This window comes from Dipodomys merriami, unplaced genomic scaffold, assembly GCF_024711535.1.
Source record: "Dipodomys merriami isolate MVZ:Mamm:240054 unplaced genomic scaffold, mDipMer1.0.p SCAF_227, whole genome shotgun sequence".
NCBI classification, from domain to species: domain Eukaryota; kingdom Metazoa; phylum Chordata; class Mammalia; order Rodentia; family Heteromyidae; genus Dipodomys; species Dipodomys merriami.
The window spans coordinates 1,462,974-1,485,027 of NW_027203682.1; the positions used below are offsets into that span (position 1 = coordinate 1,462,974).

Below are 22,054 nucleotides of genomic sequence, written 5' to 3' on the forward strand. Positions count from 1 at the left end.
AGAGGGGTTACAATTACATGGGCAAGATAATGAGTACATTTTTTATCAAGCATTGTAGCCTCCTCCTGTATTTACCCTTCCCATCCATTCCCATCCTTCCCCTGCTTCCCCACTCAATCCTCCCTGCTACCCCTCCACCCGCACAAAGTTGTAAAGTTCATTTTTCGACATAACGACTTGTATTTTTGTAATCAATTTTTAATAACTGTTTTTCATTTCTTGCATCTCAAGAATGAAAAATATGGAATATTTCATAAATTTTAATATCATCCTTGTGCAAGTGCCATGATAATCTCTATATTGTAGTAATTTGGGTAAACGTCCTGCTGAAGCATGTAGTATCCTGTAAATTTAAGTAGTTATTGATGCAATCTTTATACAGGCATATATCCTTGGTTGACTGTTTGTAACTAGGAACCCTTATTGTTCCTAAAAATGTTATTGATCTCACTTCTCTAAAATTCTGTGTATATTGGGAAAAGCTAATATTGTTTGGTCGATTGCTCACATTTGCAATTTTTTTGTCAATGACTATTGTAAGTCTTTTTCATTTTAAATTTGATCATACTTTGAAGCCTTTATAGCTAGGTCCAAAGGTGATTGTTTTTCAAGTACTTATTTATAAACTGAGTTAGCTTTGTGGAGGTAATGGATTCAAAGTAAGCCTTGCTTAAGAGCTACTTCTAAACTTCTGCAGCTTAAAAATTCCTAAATGATGTCTTACTGGTATAAATGTCTACCTGACCCTTTACTCTTCTTCCCTGTAGCAACAGACCAACCAGAATATCTTACCCTGACAGCATAGATTTTCTTATTGGAACAAAACTAATATTAGTTAAAAGGGATCATAGAGAGATAAACAGTTAAGACAGAATCATTTAAGCTAGAAGGTATTTTATCAAAATATAATTGTTTTTTATACCTAACATTTCAATAGTAGCTAAAGCCAAGAAGGTGAAAAAAAATTTCACATGCATGATTACCAAATGTCCTGGCCAATCTACCATCCATCCAGGCAGGAATTTACACTACTGCCTTTCTTTCATCAAATATTTTCATAGTTACAAGAGAAGTCTATATGTTTCTCCTCGATATTAGGCCTTAAATTGGTAATGTTTTAATCACAGTGTTTCCTCTTGTCTCTAGGCTGTAAATCTCCAAATGGTAAAGTTTTAGGTCCAACTCTACCAAACACTGAGGTAGAAATAATGGAATAATATTTTAAAACACAGTTGCCTTTGATACCCTAACCACAACAGAACATTGCAAAACATGTGCCTTTTTTCTTATATTTTATAGTTATATATTTTATATTTATACGTGCTGATATTTTTTCACACAGTGAAACTTACTAGAATTAATTGATAATTTGACAAATAAATAGATATTTATTACAATAAATAGATTTGAATATAAATAATAAAGTTTAGAATGTACATTAGAATATATAAAGTATCAATGCAATGTCTTTGGTATAAACATGTGATATGTTCTAAGTATTCTTGGTCTTCTGAATTCACATTGTAAAAAAAAAACAATTTTTTTCCTCTAATCTATAAGGGATTTTACTCTGCTGCTCTGTTTATTGTTTTAACTCATTGGTTGCAAAATGTTTTTCTCTATATTTCTGAAGCATTTCTACTTATTGTACCCAAATTTTGCTGATATGATATCTAAAAGGTGTTATTCTTCTGCAGGACCAACGGGTCCTAGGATCCCAGGTCTTAGTTATCCTCTTCATCTGATAACAAGGGGAAGATTTCTCACCTAGGCTCATGAAACATGCCAACAGAAATTAATTGAAAATCCATCTCAATTCCTTATGACACCGGAATTAGTGGTAAGCAATTGTGTAATGCAATGCAACTTAAAATGAAAGATGAGATCACAAAATCTGAGAGAAAGTACAGTAATTCAAACTTTCAGTTAACAAATGACCAGCCCATATGAGTGACCAAGATCACAAATGTCACAAAATTATTTTTAATACCCCTCTTCTAATGATTACTCCAAGATTTCAGTCCAGCATAAGTAGGCAAAAAAAATAGTTCCTAGAACGATAGATCCATAATTGGTCTACCAAGGCTAGGAAAACTTGACTTACAGGTCAAATATAATTCACAAAAACATTAATTGAGAAGATCGTTAATGCTTCAAAATACTGGTACTTCAGTAAAACTTGTTTCTGTAGAATAAAAATGTTATCATTCTCAAACCAATGATAACCTACACTTAATCTCCTGAAAACAGATTCTTTTTCAAATAATCTCTTAAAAATCACATTCACCAAAATAACATTTGACAAGTAGACAATATTGACATTACAAATTTTTCAAGTTTAGGGTGCAAGTTACAATAGAGTTGTTTTATTTACCCAGCACTAATGCCAAACAGGTTCAACCATTCATTAAAGTGTAGAAATAGTACCACCCACCATTTGTGTTGTTCAGTAGGTGCCTTACAGAAATGTGTCAAATAGAAAAACCTCCCATAATTCAAACCCAAACACTAGCTAATAAAGTAAGTTTAATCACTTACTAAGGTACATTTTAAAAAGTCACAAATAGTTGCTTTATCATATGTTGTTTTATGTTTTACCTATCAGTTTAACATAGTAAGAAATATGACTTAAAGTCATGAATATGGGTACTCATCAGAGATGTGACAAACATAAAATCTGTCTTCTATTTCTACCATATTCCTGTATAGTAGTAAATCGTAGTCTTCTTCTTTTTCCAAAACTTATAGGTAGTAGAAAATATTATCCCATGTAAAATAAAATAATCACAAACCTTTTTCAAAGCCGTTTATAAAATTTGGTAGTTAGGAATATATTCTAAGCCATTTTTAAACTTTCTTGTTGACTAAAGATTAATCTTACAAATGGATGAGAATAAAATCATGTCTAGGTGCTTCACGTCTCCAGTCTTGCAAATTGTTATTGCAGATGAATGAATTATGGAAATATAAGCTGACATCAGTTCAAGTGTACGAAGGATTGAAACTCCATGGATAGTATATAAACCTTTCAAAATATTAACAGTTTAACAGAATGACTATCAGGAAGTTGAAACCAGAGAGGAATAATAGTAAAGACAGAATGAATGAAAAATGGAACAAGGGGCAAGTACAGCTAGAATACTCAATGTACACATGTGATAAAGGAAGTGATAAATCTGAAATACATCATGGAGAAGGGGTTGGTTGAGAATGATAGAAGGAGTCACTCTGATCCAGGAGCATTGGACAATTAGATGGACATATTTATTGTAATACACTTGCACAACCTTTTGAAATTTAATTAAAAAACACAACAAAAAACAAAAACACACAAAAATCATAACCAAACAGCAATCTCTAGAGAGGATATATATGACCTCTCAAAATTTTAAATAGTTCATGAAGGGTAGTCTTGGGAATAGCAAACAAAGCTGTTCAAAGAGGGCAGTTTGGGGTAGCAGAGAATTTTGAACAGATTTAAGTAGATTATCTAAGGTTGTGAATCACCTACATCTGCTGCAAATATTTTCTTCTGTGAGTTCTCTTTGTCTGCAATGGATACTCCAGTCCTCAGCCACACTTGATAGCTTGTGAAGATAGAATGAAAGAAACAAGATCAAGAATCCATTACTCCACTGGAGACAGAAGAGTCCTCTATGTTTTCTCTCGTCTCTCTTCACTACTCTTTCTTCATACTTTTAAGTCAAGTGATTTTGAATTATATCTTTCATTCTTTGCTCTGGCAAAGTAATTAGCCAAACTAATTTCCTAAATATTATTTGCCATTTTTTTCTACCATGCTGTTTACTTGTCCAAGGGAGTCCATTAAGCTTCACCCTTGCATTTGGTTGCCACGAAAATCCAACATCTATGTTAATGAGGACAAACTCTAATGTAAAACTTTGTCTCCAAAAAACCGATCCAAGAAGCTGTGATCACAAATATTTAGCTATACTTTTTTTCTTTTACCTTGAAAATCTTCTTGTGTCTAAAGTTCCACAAAAATAAGTACTCCACTACTTTTTGGTTCAATCACTTCTAACCTCAAAGATATATTTTGCTAACAAGATGCTTAGAGGAAACCGAAGTATACTCCACTTTTATGTTCTCTCTTAAGACTCTCCTTAGATACCATATCAGGATCAGTGAAGTTATTCTTTGCAAAATTATTTCAATAGATTATTTTTTCTTAGTCTTGCATTTGCTCAGCAAGATGTATGGAATAGAATAGAGTTAAATCATCCATACCTTGGGTAACAGTGTCTATTACAAAGGACAATGCTTCTATGTCCTAATTCTATGTCCTCCTCTTAGCTCTTCCCTGATTTCCAATTAAGCACAGCTTCTTGACTTCAAGTCCAGTGAAGCTGAAAGACTATAAGATCTCCTCCCCACCCCACCCCGCTACATCTTCATGGTTTCTCTTTTAAAACTCTTTTAAGTTGCCTCATTTGGACGTAGAATTTATTTTCCTGTCCTCATTCAAACTGCTCTACATTGTAGTGAGCCAAATAGGCTCTGTAAAATCAGTTTAGGTAGCAAAAATATTAAGACAATCTATATCAAAATTTTTGGCCTCCCTCCACTGCTGAAGTCAGTATGCTTAGATAGGGCTTCTAAGAAGATTGTTTTCTTACCCTTTCAATTTTCTCAATTCTTTTCTGATCCCAAACTTTTTGGCTTATGTAATAAGAGAAGTCTTCACTACCTCATGTTAATAAGGATATTATTTTTTGTGAGCTACTTAGAAATGTGTAATCATTGGCGTAACCAATCAGATTTTTTCCGTGTTTCAGTGCTTCACGTGCAAAGACATTGTGGAAAGTGTTACAAACAGAAAAGTGTGAACCCAATACCTTCTTTCATTTTGAAGGGCCCTTTCTCCCTAAATATTTTGACCCAAATTATCTTTTTCAAAGAATAATTTGGGTAATTAAAGGTCAATTCACAAAATTTGATGTCTCAGTTTTCTTAAGAACTTTGAATTTCACACAGTGAGAGTATATTTCCTGGGTAAGGACAATTCTCAAGGGAACCTACAGGATTTACAGTAAGGTTTCTGAAGTTTGTTTAGTGTGAAAATGAGCTATCTTTACCCACATTGCTCCCTCTCAACTAGTTCTCCATAGCTTTCTTTGCATGAAAGCCTATTTTCCCAGGCAATTTTCTTAATAGGCTAATTTGTTAAAAATTTGAACAATTAAAATATACCTGTCATAATTTTTAAACTCTTTTGAAATTGCTTTATCAGAATCACGTTTTCCCCAATCCTAATTCAACCTTTTCCATCAAAAACAGTAACATGTTGTTTATTTGATATAGTGTCCATGCAACTATTATTTTCCAGTGGCTTTATGTGTATATATGAACATATAAGCTGATGCTGAGCAAAATGAACTCCAAGATATGGAAACAGAGATTTTTTTGCAGTTGTTTTTAATGTACTATGTGATTTCTATTTTCTTTGGGTTTTCCACCTATGGTTTGGCTTCGGGTGTATTTGATTTTGTGCCCTGTGTATTGTGTATACATTTACCTTAATTAGGGAAGGGAAGAGGAACAACAAAATGGCAAGACAAAGGACAAAGGGCAAGCCAATGCAATAACAATACTCACAAGACAATATGTTGGAAATGTATATTAAAACTTGTGAGGAGTATTGAGGTGAAAGAAAACTGTAAGAAAAATGAAAGAGGGGGTAAAAAGTTTGAAAAGTTATGTTTTCACTACCTTACAATTACTGTAACCCATTGTTCACCAATTTGACAATAAAATTAAATTAAAAAATAAGCTACATAAAAAATAATTTCACTGTATTGTTATAGTAAATATTATTTTATGTATTAACTTTTTAAAAATCAATATTATTTGGCATCTAATTTGAATTGATTACTCCTTTTTTATCAGAGAGTCATCAACTTGAATGTTATACAACTAGACAATATTTTCACAATAAACTTGACAATATTTTGAAAAAAGGAAAAATTTAGTACTTTCTCATACTAAAACTGAATGTAGTTTAATTCTATGGAAACCCATAACTTTTAAAAGTAAATGAGTTGTTAAGAGGACAGAATATATGTGTTCCTCAAAATTCCTATGATTAATAACTACTCATTTTCAAATTCTGAACATTCCATACCTGAGCGATTCAAAACAGTACCTGTTTGCATGTTATGTAATTTTGCAATAGATGCAGTTTCCAATGGAGTGTTACAGATTGAGAAGTCAACAGAAAAATAGCCACATTCTGGTAGAGGATAAAATTATGAAGCATCTGTAATTAATTCTTCAAGAGTAAGCAAATTTTATCAGAGAAAGCTATAATTTCTATGAATCCAAAGATTTATGCCATAAAGTCATCCTAGTCCAATAATTTCCAACTTGTAAAGTGCACCTTAATATTCCCTTAATTCACATCATGAATAGCTTATCTCTATTGTGAAAAAAATACTACACCTCTGATAATGTGATTCTCTCCTTCTTCTGGAAAGAATACTACAATTAACTGGGTTGCATCACTTTTCCCCCAGTAAGATTCTTGAGATCAGAACACTTGCAAATGTTATTTATATTTATACTTTTTTAAACTATCACAGATAATTAGGATGCTAAGGTCAGAAGATTATGGTTCAAATATCCAATAAACTCAGAAAAAGTCAGACACAAGTGGCACTGAGATTGAAGTGGTAGCACACGAGCCTTGAGCATAAACAGGCTCAGAGACAGTTCCCAGGCCCAGATTTCAAGCCCTAGGACAAACCAATAAAACAAAAACAAACCCCAAATGTAGCATTTTTCTCATTGTATACAGAGGCACGTAATTAAGGAAATTGTTTCCTGTGTTACATATAGGTAGAAGAAAGAAGATGTCACACAATTATTCTCTTCATACAATGTTATACAAAACCCTCAAAAATTGCAATTTTTCTATAGTTATAAATTAATATCGATTTGTTGGCAACTCTGTCTAGATTATTTACATTATCATTTTATACATGAATTGTTGGAATTTTCTATTAACTAAGATCTAATTATAACTCTCTTGAAAGCATATTCTAGGCAAATAGAATGCCAGAATCATTTGTGAATTTGTCAATTAAACCCTCTACTCAAAAAAATTTTGTAGTATCCTATAAAATATGAAATTAGAAGCAAAACTAAAATATTTATGTTAACTCTAAATTCTAAGTTAGCAAGATCTACAAAGTCCTGCTTTAGATGAACTTTGAAATTTCTCTAGGCTTAAGATTTTGTAATCCTTCCTCATTTCTTTGGAATCCAACAGAATGATGCTTACTTACTTTTTCAAATTTTGGCTGGGAATCATGAGCCATTTTGAATCTAGGAATGTTCTGTAATGAAGAGAGCATTTAAAACAAAACTGAAGATTATATACGAGTTGCATTTCAATAGGAAACTTGACTTCTCAAAACATAATAACAAAATTAGCCCAAACTTCCAACTGTGTATTCCTTTCTTGTTGTTTGGTTTGTTTTATTAGACAAAATTATACTACCTGGTCCAGGAAATGTATCACTATTTAATTCCACTCTCTAATCTCCTGCCTTAGTCTGAGTGCTAGAATTCCAGGTTTGTATCACATTGCCCTGCCATGTTTGTTGGTTTATTTAATCTAGACATAGACTAGCAATTCTGAACTTCTCCAATGATATTATCCACTAGACAGACTGCTCAGAGTGTTTATGTACTATTTTAGAAGATCTTCTAACATTTGACACAGGATATGATCATTTTCAGATGCACCTGCTGGGATCTCTGATTCATTCGATCCCTTTAATCGTAATTACTTGACTCTCTTACTATCTCTCGTCCCTACCTATGTAATAGTCTCAAACTTTTTTGAAGAAAGTTCATGAGGACTTTCTAATATTAAAATTCATCTCTTAATTCTTACTCAGGACATATTTTCTATTGCTATTTTAAAACTTTTCTACATATTCTAAGAGTTGTTTCATTTGTGTATTTGTGTGTACACATATAAGTGCCTCTGTGTGTATGTGTATGTTTGTATGTATGTATGCAAAAGCCTCAAGCTCTTATTCATCAATCTTGCTCATGCCTGGTATTCCATCACCTGAGACATTCTTCCAATTCAGGTTTTGGCTGGTAGTGTGGCAAAGACTGTTCTGCCCAGGCTGCATGCAAACTGAAATTCCCAGACTGCTTTACATTCTTAGGTTTTATATCTCCAGAAGTATCAACTTTTAAACTACGAACATTTTTGTGAGTGAAAAGTCTAAGTTGTAGCCCACATTTTTAACTCAAAAATTCATATAAAGATAGATGAACATACACATTGCATATGCTGAGTGTACACTGTTAGAAATGTGATCTTAAGCTGCGTGGTGGAGAGATCTGGGGATTGGAGTTCAAAGCCAGCCCAGCTAGGAAAGTCCCAGAGACATTTTTCTCCAATTAACTACAAGAAAACTGGAAGTGGCACTGTGGCTCAAGTGGTAGAGCAGTAGCCTTGAGCTGAATAGCAGAGGGACAGTGCCCAGGCCCAAAGATTAAGTGCCAAGACCAACAACAACAACAAAATGCAAGTAAAGGAAAGAAAAAGAAATGTGATCTTAGCCACTTGTTCATTGCCAGTATAATCCCTGCTCTCTGGAGATGGACTTGTTTTTCCAGTTAAGTCCATGCCCTTATATCTGACTTTCATTGGAACCAGAATTATTCTTCCATTCTATTTTTAAAAATTTTGCGATTAGGAAACGTGATTGAGAAAGGGAAAGGCCTCATACTTCATATTCCACTTAGGAACACTCCCATAAATCTACATATTGGACTTGGCTTTATTGTTTCGATGTTGTCTTATTTGTAGTCTTCTATATTGTATTGAACCCTTATACTTAAACACAGAACTTCTCTTTCTCCTATTGTTGCAAATGTTTCTCTTACTGTTAATTCATGTGCACTAGGGAAATAACACCCAGCAAATACACTCACAAAAAGAATGATCTGAGGACCTTCTTCCCATTTAAAATTTGGCTTAATTTGCAGAGCAATTATGAAGTTTGAACTAAATGTACTCATGGATAACATATTTATAACCAATATAAATTTTATATTTTCTCTTTTACTAAGTTTTCTCTGAAACACCTATTACCTCATGTCCAAAAATGTCCTTGTGTTGTGTTATTTCAATGAAGACAGAAAACATTCATTAGACCTCAAGAAGCACCAATGATTGTTACTGGACTTTGTGGAAACTGATCCCAGGAGAGGAATTGAACACAGAGAAATGATAAAGTTCAAATTAACTTGTGCTTTCCTTTTTACTGTACAAGAAAAGAATCCCAAGGATTGAAGGAAACTCTGTCCTTTACTTTTTCCAGTGTGTTTTTTATTCATATAAACTTGTCTGTAAACTTCTAGTTGAGAGTATTACAAAAGATAATAATGTGCCATGTGAAGGCCAGCATAGAATAAAAGGAATTAACGTTGTTGTTTTTTTAGTTAGTTTATTTGTTTTTGCCAATTGTGGGGCCTAAAGTCTGGGCCTGGGCGCTCTCCCTCAGATCTTCATCTCAAGGATAGTGCTCTACCACTTGAACCACAGTGCCATTTCTGACTTTTTCTGTTTATGTGGTACTGAGAAATCAGGGCCTCATGCATGCAAGGCAAGCACTGTACCACTGAACCACATTCCCAGCCCCTAATAACATTGTTTTAAAGTTGTTCTACTGCAAAGAAACAAAGACATGGAGGTTTAAAAGTGTCTTATGTATGGATATTTCATCCCTGAGAAGATTCTCTTTTGGCAGGAGTCAGTTATCAATTCCTTTAGTCTGGTCCTGAGTTCTCCATAGCAATAAGGATTCCAAAAAAGCAGTATCTTGTGAATATGTTCAGCACAAGCAGCCTCTTCTCAGAGCAGTACTCCTTTAAGGACAGTCCCAAAGAAATATCTGGGGGTTGTTTTTGTTTGCTTGTTTGTTTAGTTTGTCCTGGTTCTGGGACATGAACCCAGGGGCTGGACCCTGTCCCTGAACAGTTGTCTTTCTTGCCCACCTATCCTCAAAGCTAGTACTCTACTGCTTGAGCCAAAACTCCACTTCCGGCTTTTTTTTAGTGTTTATTTAGAGATAATAGTTTGACAGACTTTCCTGCCTGGATTAGCTTTGAAATAGGATAGTAAGAAAGCCAAGTGATATCGACAGTATGGACTTCTCTTTTGAAAAAAAAAATATTAGATGAAGTTTATTATAAAGCTAATATTTGACAATTTTTAAAAGAAGAGAATATGCCCAGCAAAGAAGCCATAACTTAAATAACTCAGTGAAAGTAGGTGCACTGAATCATTTTGTAATTATTTTTTATGCTTGGAAAGATTACTATTGACCTTGTCATTCCTTTTGGGGAAACTGAAAGTCATATTTGCACTTTTTTTGTGGGCACTGTCCCTCACCTCTTCATCTCAAGTTGAGCACTCTACCACTTTAGCTACAGCACCAATTCCAGGTTTCCTGTGATTAATTGAAGATAAGGGTCTCATGGACTTTCCTGACAAGGCTTGCTTTGAACCACAATTCTCTGGTCTCATCCTTCTGAGTAGCTAGGATTACAGGCTTGAGCTACCAGCACCTGGCTCATATTTGCATTTATGTGTACTTAATGACACTATGTAGACAAAGAATGGAAATTTGAACCAAATGATGACATTGCAGCTTTTCAGAAAAATTGGGGTAGGAATAAATATGTCCTCATTTTTCCATGTTGTTATATTAATGACTCATGAGCTATGGGACTCTTACATTAGCATCCTCTGCCATCTGTGTAGGTGTTATTTAGTACTAGGCAATATTCATAGAGTAATATAGAAAGACTGAGGTTTTTAGAAAGCAAAGGAGATCAGGTATGAAAGAACAGCATAGAAGGAGATACATTTATCACACAGAGATTAAAAACTAGCCTAAGAGATTTACAATGTTAAAGGCAATGAGGTATAAACCTAGTTGATAACTAGTTCTTCAATAACCAAAAATATTTCCCTAGAACAGTTTCTGGTATATGATAGTTACTATCATTTATTCCTTCCATCTGGAGTTATTCCTTCTCTTCTATCACAACTGTTAATTAGTCTCTGCCTTTTTAGTGCCATGACTGACCAAAAAGATTTCCAAATCTCACTTAGACTAGCCTTCTCTGTGATTACCAGTGACCACTCAAAAGCCTGGAATCTTTTAATTTCCAGAATTCATCTTCCCTTGACATCTAAGTACATTCTTGGCATTAACTGCAGTGATCTAATGAACAAAATACTTTTTTTCAACACAGTATCCTAATATAGGCAAAATGCATGAATTAGGGACTATTGTCAGGTATCAGTATGGAAGGAGCAATTATATATTCCAAGTATGTGTTCTTTATTTTGCACTTACTAACTGTTTTCTTTTGTTTTTGACAGTCCAAGGGGCTTAAACTCAGGACTAGGGAATTATTCCTGAGCTTGCTTTTTTTTCCCTCAAGGCTACCACTCTACCACTTGGGGCACAGCCCCTCTTTCAGTGTTTTTCTGTGAGGAATTGAACCCAGGCATTCAGGCAGGCTAGGCAATCACCACACCATGAAGTCACATTTCCAGAGCCCTAAATGACTTTCTTAAAATGGCATTATATTTTCATTCCATAACTATGTATCATAATTTTGGCCAGGTGCTAGAAAATAACATACAAAAAATACTAAGTCCAGTAAGGCTGGATGGACAATGAATACCCGTTATAGTTTAGCCAGGGCACAGAGGGGCTTACCTCATGGAGCTGGTTCAACAGGCTGAGCAAGACAGCTCCTAACCCACAGTCTACCTCCAGAATGAGAGGGCCAACTTGGGTTCCAACCACATGGGGACGCTGGGCCACCTCCTTCAGCACACATTCAACCAGTTCCTGTGAGAGAGAGAAAAAAAGTCAGAATTAAACTTAAGCCGGGTGTCCATGGCTCAGACCTCTAATCCTAACTACACAGGGGGCTGAGATATGAGGATCATGGTTCACAGCCAGCCCGGGCAGGAACGTCTGTGAGACTCTTATCTCCAAAGAAGCACCAAAAAACTGTAAGCGGCACTGTGGCTTAAGTAGTAGAGTGCTAGTCTTGATCTGAGGAGCTTGGGGATAGTGCCCAGGACCAGAGTTCAAGCCCCACGACTGACAAGAATTGGACTTCTCACCACAAGAAGTGGACTGAATAGCACCCATTGTCCTAGGGAGTATGGCAGAGAAGTCAGGCAGAGCTTCCTGTGAACTGGAGGTCATGAGTATGTCACCTGGCTTCTCCTTGCCTCAGTATCCCCAGCTGCAAAACTGAACACAGTGAAGGATCCCCTTCCTCATGGGGACAAGGTAAGGATGAAAGAGAGACATGTTTTGTTTCATAATCCCTCACCTGTTCCATGATTAATAACAAGCCCCATGTGAGCCTTTTCCAGCTATCTTCCTTTCATTTGCTCACAGAATTGTCAGGAACCGTATCTAATGGCCGCTCCCTCTGTGCCCTGTGCCAGAGATCCCTCTGTATAAATCCCTTGTTTCCTCACAACTGTTCCAAGAGGAGACTGAGGTCCAAGAGTTGAAGCCTAACCCAGGGCTTACCCTGTGGTCAAGAATTGACTGCTGTGCACTAAGAGTTTGAGATAATCCATCTAAACCGATGACTGAACATGGTGCTACATGTCTACTATCCCAACTACAGAGGACCAGGCCTGGTGGAGCATGCCTGTCACAGATAGGAGTACCATGATCCAGCCCAGCCTGACCATATATTTAGTCTCTATTTTGGAAATGCCCAAGACAGAAAGGCTTGGCTCACATGGTGGAATACCTGACTGGCAAGCCTAAGGCCTTGAGTTCAAACCCTAATATACCAAAAAGAATCAGAGGCCCAGAATATGCCTGTAATCCCAGCTACTCAGGAGTCTGAGATCTGAAGATCATAGGTCAAGATTTAAAATAGGGTTGGCCTCAACCATCAGACATCATGATGAGAAGACCCGGAGTCTGACTTATGCTGGTGCACTCCATACTCGCAGGGTGCATATCCTTACTAAGTGCTGGCCACACACTCTGTCCCCCTGGGAAACCACCCCCTGTGAGACGCACCCCCAGGTCCTACCAAGCTGCCACTGCCACCAACCAGGCCCAAGGGAGTAGAGAGCTCCAGGGCACCTAAATCCCTTGGTCTTGTAATTTAAAGGTGATCAGTCCCCTTCAAGCACCTTACCCTTCCAGGCCCCTGGACCTCAGCCATGAAGCCCATACACCCCCCCTCCCCTCGCGAAGATAGCAGGAAAAGTTACCAAAAGGTTCGACCATCTTTATTGTAACCCACTTCTACACACACACAAATCCAGACTGGTGACAGAAGACTTATCCATGCAGCACCTGAAATTTGCCAATTGATCACTCACCTGAGCACTGTCAGGATGTACAAGTAGAAAGATGTCGAGAGCCCTGCAGGGAGTCTCTCTCTCTGCATGATAAGCTTGACTATCTCGCTGGAACATCTCTCAAGGTTATTTACAGAATCTGGTCTTTTCATCCTGCCCCAAACAAAGACCAAGTAGCTGCTATGGACCACCTTTTCACATTGCCCTAAGCAAACATCTTGCAGCTGCTACGGTCAATGAAAAAGCTTCCTTATTCTAAGCATATAAATACCCCTGTGTGAAAAATAAAATTTGGCAGCTTGATCAGAATCCTTGTCTTGCTGTCCTTCTTCGTGTCTCTTGTCCCTTCATTCCTTCTCGCTTAGGTTCATTGCCCTGGTTGAAGTCCTGCGGGTCGGGACAACTGGCGCCCAACGTGGGGCATGAGCCTCTGACTAAGGAAGGAATGCCATCCTCTGGGAAAACTTGGCCAAGTACAGTCCGAGATCATGAGATCGCCTCGACAGACCCCGCCGAGAGACAGATCCAGGAGGAGAGTGGGGACGGCGCATGGTGAGTGACCCACTATAGGACAAGCAACATTGTCACATGATCTATTTCTGTCAGACCTCAAGGAGGCCCTCAAGACATGGGGAACGTGGGTTAAGAAAAAGGATTTAGAATTATTTTTCTCATTCATAGAGGACTTGTAGGAATCATAGATGCAAAAAGATGACGAAGAGTAGGAGATTGTTTAAAAGATTATTATGAAACCTTTGGTCCGGAAAAGGTTCCTGCTACCGCCTTTTCCTATTGGAATTTGATTAATGAAGTTTTGAAATGTTCTCTATTTGATAGTGGAATTTTAAAACTTGTAAAAGCAGGAGAGGAGGTTCTCCAAAATGCCTCTCGGCCCCCCACGGCTTGCCCATCAGTTGTATTATATATGACTGCTGGTCAATTTATTGAAAATCCCTCCCTTTTGTGACCTGGCCTTTCAAGGGCCCACTGCCCCTCCAGATCCAGATTTTTTTCTTCCCGCCCTTTACCTAACCTGGCACCTTTATGCAAGACTCTTCAACATCAGCGAGAACACCTTCAACTTTTAAAAGAACTGTGGTCCCTTATGAACTCCGCATACTGGCCTTGGCCGATATGCCAAAAACGCCTGATAAAATTAAGGTTAGATCAGGCCATCAATCAGTTCTCGCCTTTCCAGTAACTTGGAGCCAGACAGATAGGACCTCAGAGGGTGGGGAGGATGAATCAGAAGAAGAGGAAAAGGAGGATGAGGAACAGGATACTGGGGATGAAGAGGAACAACCCACCCAGGGAAAAGGCCAACAAGAGTATAAGAGGCTTAGGCATCGGTTTGTTGAAAAGCTTAAAAATGCATGTGCCCAATATGGCCTGACTGCCCCTTATACGTTAGCCTTGTTAGAAAACCAAAGTGAGCGCTGGCTCACCCCTAATGATTGAAAGTTTCTGGCCCACGCCACCCTTAGTGGAGGTGATTTTGTTTTATGGAATGTGGACTTTAAGGAACAATGTAGAGAGACCGCGCAAAAAAATTTGGCTAAAACATCTTCAAAAACCTGGACCTATACTAAACTTTTGGGTAATGTACCCTTTGATACCAATGTTAAACAGGCACGCTTTCCTGCCGGACTTTTGGCACAAATTCAAAATGCTGGCCTTTATGCTTGGAAGCGTCTCCCTCAAAAGGCCCTGGCAAAAGTTAGACAAGGGCCAGATGAACCCTACAGTGACTTTGTCTCGCGGCTTAACATGGCTGCAGAAAGGCTTCTTGGGCCTAGTGAAAGTGAAAGTGCCTTTGTTAAACATCTTGCCTTTGAAAATGCTAATCCGGCATGTCAAGATGTCCTCCGACCACATAAAAACAAGGGTGACCTCTCTGAGTTCGTCAGGCTTTGTGCTGGAGTAGGAACCGCCCACCCCATGGGACTCACCATAGATGCTGCCTTTACCAAGCCCTTTCAAGGTTCAGTCCCCAGCTCACATACTTGCTTTAATTGTAAACAACCTGGTCACTTTGCTTGTGAATGTCCCTTCAGCAAACAAAGCCAAGGGGAAATGCCCTCCCAAGCTACAGGTAGACCACTCCCTACCACTCTTTGTCTTTTAGATCAAGAACAAGTGGCCCCAAGGTGGCTGCCAGAATGCTTGATAAAACAGGTTAATGGCTTACCACAACCCAGGGGAAACCTTCCCCCGAGGATGATGCCTTTTCTCTTGCAGATGCAGCTAGAACTCCAGACATGGACCATCCTGTTTGAATTTATTAAATAACAGATTAATCTCTTGGCTTCTAAGCCCATACAGGTTCATCACCATTGCCTTGATATGGCAGACTGCGGCATTGAGATCTAGGATTTACCCCAGGTTTTTAATTAGTGTTTTCCCATGAGCTTGTTCCAGTGGGAAACAGCCCCCTTTCTTTTCTTATTTAGAAAATCCTTCTCCTTATTCATAACTCCTGACGATTCAACGGGCAAGACCTATTGCCATAAGGGATAGGTTCACCCCTCCTACTATAGGCCCCTGCGCTTGGGGGAGGATGCACCTATGGGAGGAAGAAAAAATGCTCAAATCAAGGGTGCAGTTAAGACTGCAGGGGGATGGATCTGCGAGATCCCAAAACCCAAGACCCCTGAGTGGCAAGCTCTGGTGCATGACGGTTGGCATGCATATCCACAAGCCATCTCCTCAAAAAACATGCCAAGGCCTGTAAAACTCCCCACCCCGAGTGAGGATGCTTGCTCCGAGCAGAGAAAAACCCTGGGCCCTTAGAGGAACAGAGCCTCTGTCACCCCCTCAAAAAGAGCAGCCAACAATTGATGGTCAATTTTCTAAATAAGAAAGGAGGAGATGTCGGGAGCCCTGTAGGGAGTCTCTCTGCATGATAAGCTTGACTATCTCGCTGGAACATCTCTCAAGGTTATTTACAGAATCTGGTCTTTTCATCCTGCCCCAAACAAAGACCAGGTAGCTGCTATGGACCACCTTTTCACATTGCCCTAAGCAAACATCTTGCAGCTACTATGGCCAATGAAAAAGCTTCCTTATTCTAAGCATATAAATACCCCCGTGTGAAAAATAAAATTTGGCAGCTTGATCAGAATCCTTGTCTTGTTGTCCTTCTTCGTGTCTCTTGTCCCTTCATTCCTTCTTGCTTAGGTTCATTGCCCTGGTTGAAGTCCTGCGGGTCCGGACAGAAAGATGATCTCTCTCTCTCTCTCTCTCTCTCTCTCTCTCTCTCTCTCTCTCTCTCTCTCTCTCTCTCTCTCTCTCTCTCTCTCTCTCTCTTTCTTTCTTTCTCTCCCTCTTTCTCTGTCTCTGTTTCTCTAATGCACACACACACACACACACACACACACACACACGACTCAGAGCAGTGCCTCTGTTCTTTCCTCATCTGGGACAATATACAAGCTGGAGCATGGAGGTTCCCTTGAGACAACCAGGGGCTCCCACCCAAGCGGAGCACCACTCAAATGATGCAACACCACCCCGCCTCTCCGTTTCTCCAGGGTCAGATCCTTCCCCTTGGGAACAACCAGCCTTGACTCTACATTCACCAAAACCCTAGGCCAGGTTGCTGGGTGAAGGAGTCCTGAGACAGGTGTCTCCTCAGAGCCTGGGAAAGGAAACTAGCAGAGGGTCATGTTGACCTCAGAAGGGTGTCTGACCAGGGGTGGGGAACTGTTGGTGAAATGGATGGAGTCCTGAGGCTACATACATCGACATACTCCTTCCTTCTGGCCTACATGCTTCTGGGCTAATTGGTGGATTCTTGGGGAGGACGAGGAGACCAAATGGACCAAGCATCAGAATATGCTGGCAGAGCTGGGAAAGGTGATGACCCTGTGAGAACTGTTGACAGCTGAGGGGTAGGGGAACAGGCCGGGTGTATGTGTGGGGGGGGGGTTGGGGTTATTCCTTCCAGATATTCACCTTCTGCATTGACCGCCAGCGCCCTTCACCTCCCTTCTGGGCTTTTCTGGGACCCTCTTCAGGTGAAAGGATGACCAAGCACAGAAGACAAGAGCTCACACAGCAAGGGGGGGTCTACCTTCTGCATCCAACAAAGGAAAAGACCTGAGAAGGCAGGTGTGGAGGTGCTGTTCCCCACCTTTGACTAAAGCCACCAAGTTCCCACTAGGGAGAGAAAGGGTGCAGCTGCATGGCTCTGTAGCTGCCACTGCTCCAGGCCAGGGACAATGTGGTACTCCCTTTTCACCCATCACTGCATCTGCCCTTTTCCTGGGACATTGGTCACTAGGGATGGGAGTGGGATTCCCCGGTTAACACCCACCCCCTACCCTTGGGGCGCATTAGTGGCAGAACCCTGGCTGGACTGTGGGGTGTGAGGGAGGTGCAAGTCCGTGACCTGGGGGGGTGTCACCAGGTATGGGTGTTGCAGGGTGCAGGCCCACTGGGCGACCACTCACCTGTGCTGCTGGGAGAAGTTGTTGGTGGATGCTCCTGCATTGCAGACACTCAGGTCCAGAGCAAAGGACTAGGGGCCCAGACCAGGTCAGGGCTGCAAGCCTGCCAGCAGCTTGCCACCAACTGAGGTTTGAAATGCAGTGCCTTGGAGGAAGCAGGGGAGGGGGCTGGGAAGCAGGAGGGCACATCAATTTCCTACTCAAAAGTAGCTTCAAGACTCTTGCTCACTACTCAGCCATCTCTACCTTCTTCAACTGCTGGTAGTGGTGACAACCAACCTAGGGAATTCCAGGGGGTACGAGGCAGCATGGAATGTGGGCGTGGACACCATTCTTGTATTCCATTGGTCAGAAAGAAACATGAAAGAATGGTGGTGTGGCCAGAATCATGTGATGCAGGCAGCATGGGCAGAGTCAAGATGACAGCAACTCCCCCAGCCACTTTCCCAGGGAACTATGTCCAATTCAGTTGGGGACAAGAGGGTAACCTGCTTTAGCCAGATGACTGCACAGATTCTTGTGTGTGCCTATTTTATTTGTTGCCAGTCCCAAACCTTGAAATCAGGATCTGAGCACAGTCCATGAGCTGCTTTTGCTCAAGGCTAGCCCTCTACCACAAGAGCTACACTGCTCTTCTTCTGGCTTTGTTGGCACTGAAGTTGGACAGGGGTCTCAAGGACTTTCCTACTTAGGATAACTTTGATCCTCCCATCACAGCCTTGTAAGTAACAAGGAGGATTGCTGAGAGCCACTGGGCCTGCCTAATCACTGGTCTTGTTTATGTTCTTGGACAGACTGGTGAGTTCCCTATCCTCAGGTTGAAGTGGTGGGAGCTGGAGCCCACTATTCAAATCCAGGTCCTGCCACCTCTAAATGGTAGGAGATCCTAAGAAACTTGTTCCTATCCATATGATTACCAATGTAATGTGATGTAAGTCATGATTGAACAGTTCTTGAATAATTCTAGGATAAAATGATACACAATTATATTATAAGACACTGATTGATTTTAATTAATACTTTATTAAGCATTTAAACAATCACATTCATAAAATTGAGGCATAATGAAATACCTAAGAAATGGACCTTATATACTCTAAAGGTGCCATTTTTTCTGCCAAGACTGGGATTGGAACTCATGGTCTGGGTAACTCTCTTGCACTGTGTGGGAAGGGGAAGATTTCCTCCTTGAAGTCAAGAAAATCAAGTCTGTTCCTTAAGCCTGAAATTGATCCCCACCACTAGAAAATATCCTACTCATGTACAATTTACATATATGATTTATATTTATATACATATGTTGACTCCATATTGCATTCAGTGGAGTTATTCATTTTATTTTTTGTTTTAATCATGTATTGACCGTTTATTTTATTGACTATTATGACACATAGAACATTGATTACATAGGACATAGGTCTGCATATGTATTCCACTTCATACCTGACACCCAGAAGATTCACAGTAAAGGAAAACATGTCACCATCAGATTCTTACTCCATGATTCATTGTTTGGGAGTGCTGGCATCTGAACTCATGGCCTACAAGGCCAAATTCATGAATGGGTGAGTGTCCACATGCCATCCTGGGGCAAATTGAGCTGACAGGCAATTCCTACGACCTAAGATTGAGCCCCAGGGATTGACAAAATAAGAACAGATTGACATGCAGGTGGCAGTATACTAATAAATATATATCTTTATACCATTCCAGAGATGTCTGTCCATTATTCACTTATATAGACTACATTTGTACCAATTCTGGGTATTTATTATACCTCCATGTAATTATTATTATTGTTTTCATCTTTAAACTATTAATGAACTCTGTGTCTTGAAATTATTGTGTTCCTATGCTTCATAATATTAAATAAAATCAATCAACCTCCTGAAATTATGCTGTCTAATTTTATAGAAGCATCATTCACAATCAACTCATTCAACCGTGACATTGATAACATTCCATTATTATTCCTATTGATGTGAATAAGTCTCTTAGTATCTCCTGCCATTGGTTGTGTCAGGACAGGGATTCGAAATCAGGGCTTACATTGCCACGTGGGCCTATGGTTTTCCCGGTATTCTGCCAGTCTTCAGCAATGCAAGGTGAAGTACCCTTTGCAACAGTGTCATTTAGACCCAGGAGGTCACCGTGCAAAGGAAGAAAACATAAAAAGCTGTCTCACAGCATTTTTCTGTGCATTTTTTCCCTGCAAGGCCTGGGGCTTTAGGATCCCAGGAGCAGCTATGGGTCCAGTGGCTCCATCCCAGTCTTGAGTGATCAAAGATGAGGCAGAGTTGCCACGACCTGAGTTCAAGTGCCGTGCTGAGCATAAAATCAAATAAAATAAAAAATAAATTAGCTCTCTGGCTTGCAATTTGCACTGTTTATTCTGCACAGTTTTCAATTTGAACTTAGGGTCTGGGTACACCTGCAGCACTGTGGATGAACCGGAATCTTACCATACTTGAAGATAAGAAAGTCAGGCCTCGGAATGTAAACTTGTTCAACCACTTTGGAAAGCAGTATGGAGGTTCCTCAAAAGACTTCACATAGATCTCCCCTATGATCCAGCAATCCCACTTTTGGGCATTTACCCAAATGTTTACAAACAAGACCACACTAAAGCTACCAGCACAACTATGTTTATTGCAGCATTATTTACCATAGCTAAGATATGGAACCAACCCAGATGCCCCTCAGTAGATGAATGGATCAAGAAAATGTGGTGTATATACACAATGGAATTCTATGCCTCCATCAGAAAGAATGACATTTCCCCATTTGTTAGGAAATGGAAAGGTTTGGAAAAAATTATATTAAGTGAAGTAAGCCAGGCCCAAAGAAGCATAGGTCCCATGGTTTCCCTTATTTGCAATATCTAGTATAGGTCTGAGTCAAGCGGAAAAGGTCAGATAATGTGATGTTAGGAAAATGAACCCTTAAATATGTATTTTAATGTTTTCGTTTCTTTCATGCATGTGTTTCTAACGCATTTATAAGATTATTTCTTTGTTGCTTTGTATGTCCCTCCCCCACAGTGTAACCCCCGCTTTCACTTTATTTGATGTCAGTATAACATGTGGAGGAGATGGGGACAAACAAGTCGTTTAAGGATTCAGGTGGACCTGTTGCAACAATGAGAAGTACAAAATGTCATGTCAAAACCAACTTTACAATGTCGGTGTGGGGGGGGAGGGGGATATAATTGGGTGGGGGGAGGGGGGAGGCTGGGAAGGGAGGTGAAGTATAAACAAAGGAGGAGGCTGCAATGCTTGGTAAGAAATGTATGCATTATCCTGCCCATGTAATTGTAGCCCCTCTGTACAGTATGTTCTCAAATAAAATAAAATAAAATTAAAAAAAAAAAAAGAAAGTCAGGCCTGTTCATTAGGCACGAATTCAAGCCCCAGCCCTGGAAAACATACTATTTATATACATTGTAAAGATAGGATTTATATTTACCTATAGATATTCAGTCCATACATGTTTGGTGTGGTTGTTCCTTGTATTTTTTTATTCATTTATTTACCATTGATTTTATTTACTACGATGACACCCACTCCATTTATTACATTGATGATATACTATCACATAGCATCTAGATTTGTAGACATATTCTCCATCATGCCTAACACCCAGGACTCTCAGAGAAAAGAAAAATAATTTTCACACTCAGTTTCTTACTTCATGATCCACTTGGTTATGCTGGGATCTGTCTCAGGGCCTAGCAGGACCAATTGGTGAATAGATCAAGGTGAACAAACCAGCCTGTGAGTAACTAAGGAGCTAGGCCATTCCCAGGATCTGACATTGATCCTCAGGGTGCCCCATTATAGTCATAAATTCATTATTTAAACATAGGATCTATATTTACATACATGTGTGGACAGCATTTTGCATTCAGTGTACTTCTTATTTTGTGACTAATTCATGGAGGTATTGTGTATTTTATTGAGTTTGGTGACAGGTATAACTGTGCTGACATGGATAACAACCTGTTCCTATGGTTATAGGGTTGCCTATGCATTCTCCATCCTTGTTGAGACCCCACATTTCACAGGAGAGGAAAACATGTGCAATGATTGCTTTCTGACATAAGGATGAATTTTTGTCAGTGCTGGGATTTTAACACAAGTCTGGGTAGCTCTGTGGCACCGTGGGGGAAGGGGAAGCTCACCATCCTTAAAGACTA

General features: G+C 39.4%; 1 pseudogene; it reads right to left on the reverse strand.

Annotated features, from left to right (window-relative positions):
• Window positions 1–235: 235 nt before the first annotated feature.
• LOC138835083 (U6 spliceosomal RNA) lies at window positions 236–335 on the reverse strand (annotated as a pseudogene).
• Between the last annotated feature and the right edge of the window lie 21,719 nt (window positions 336–22,054).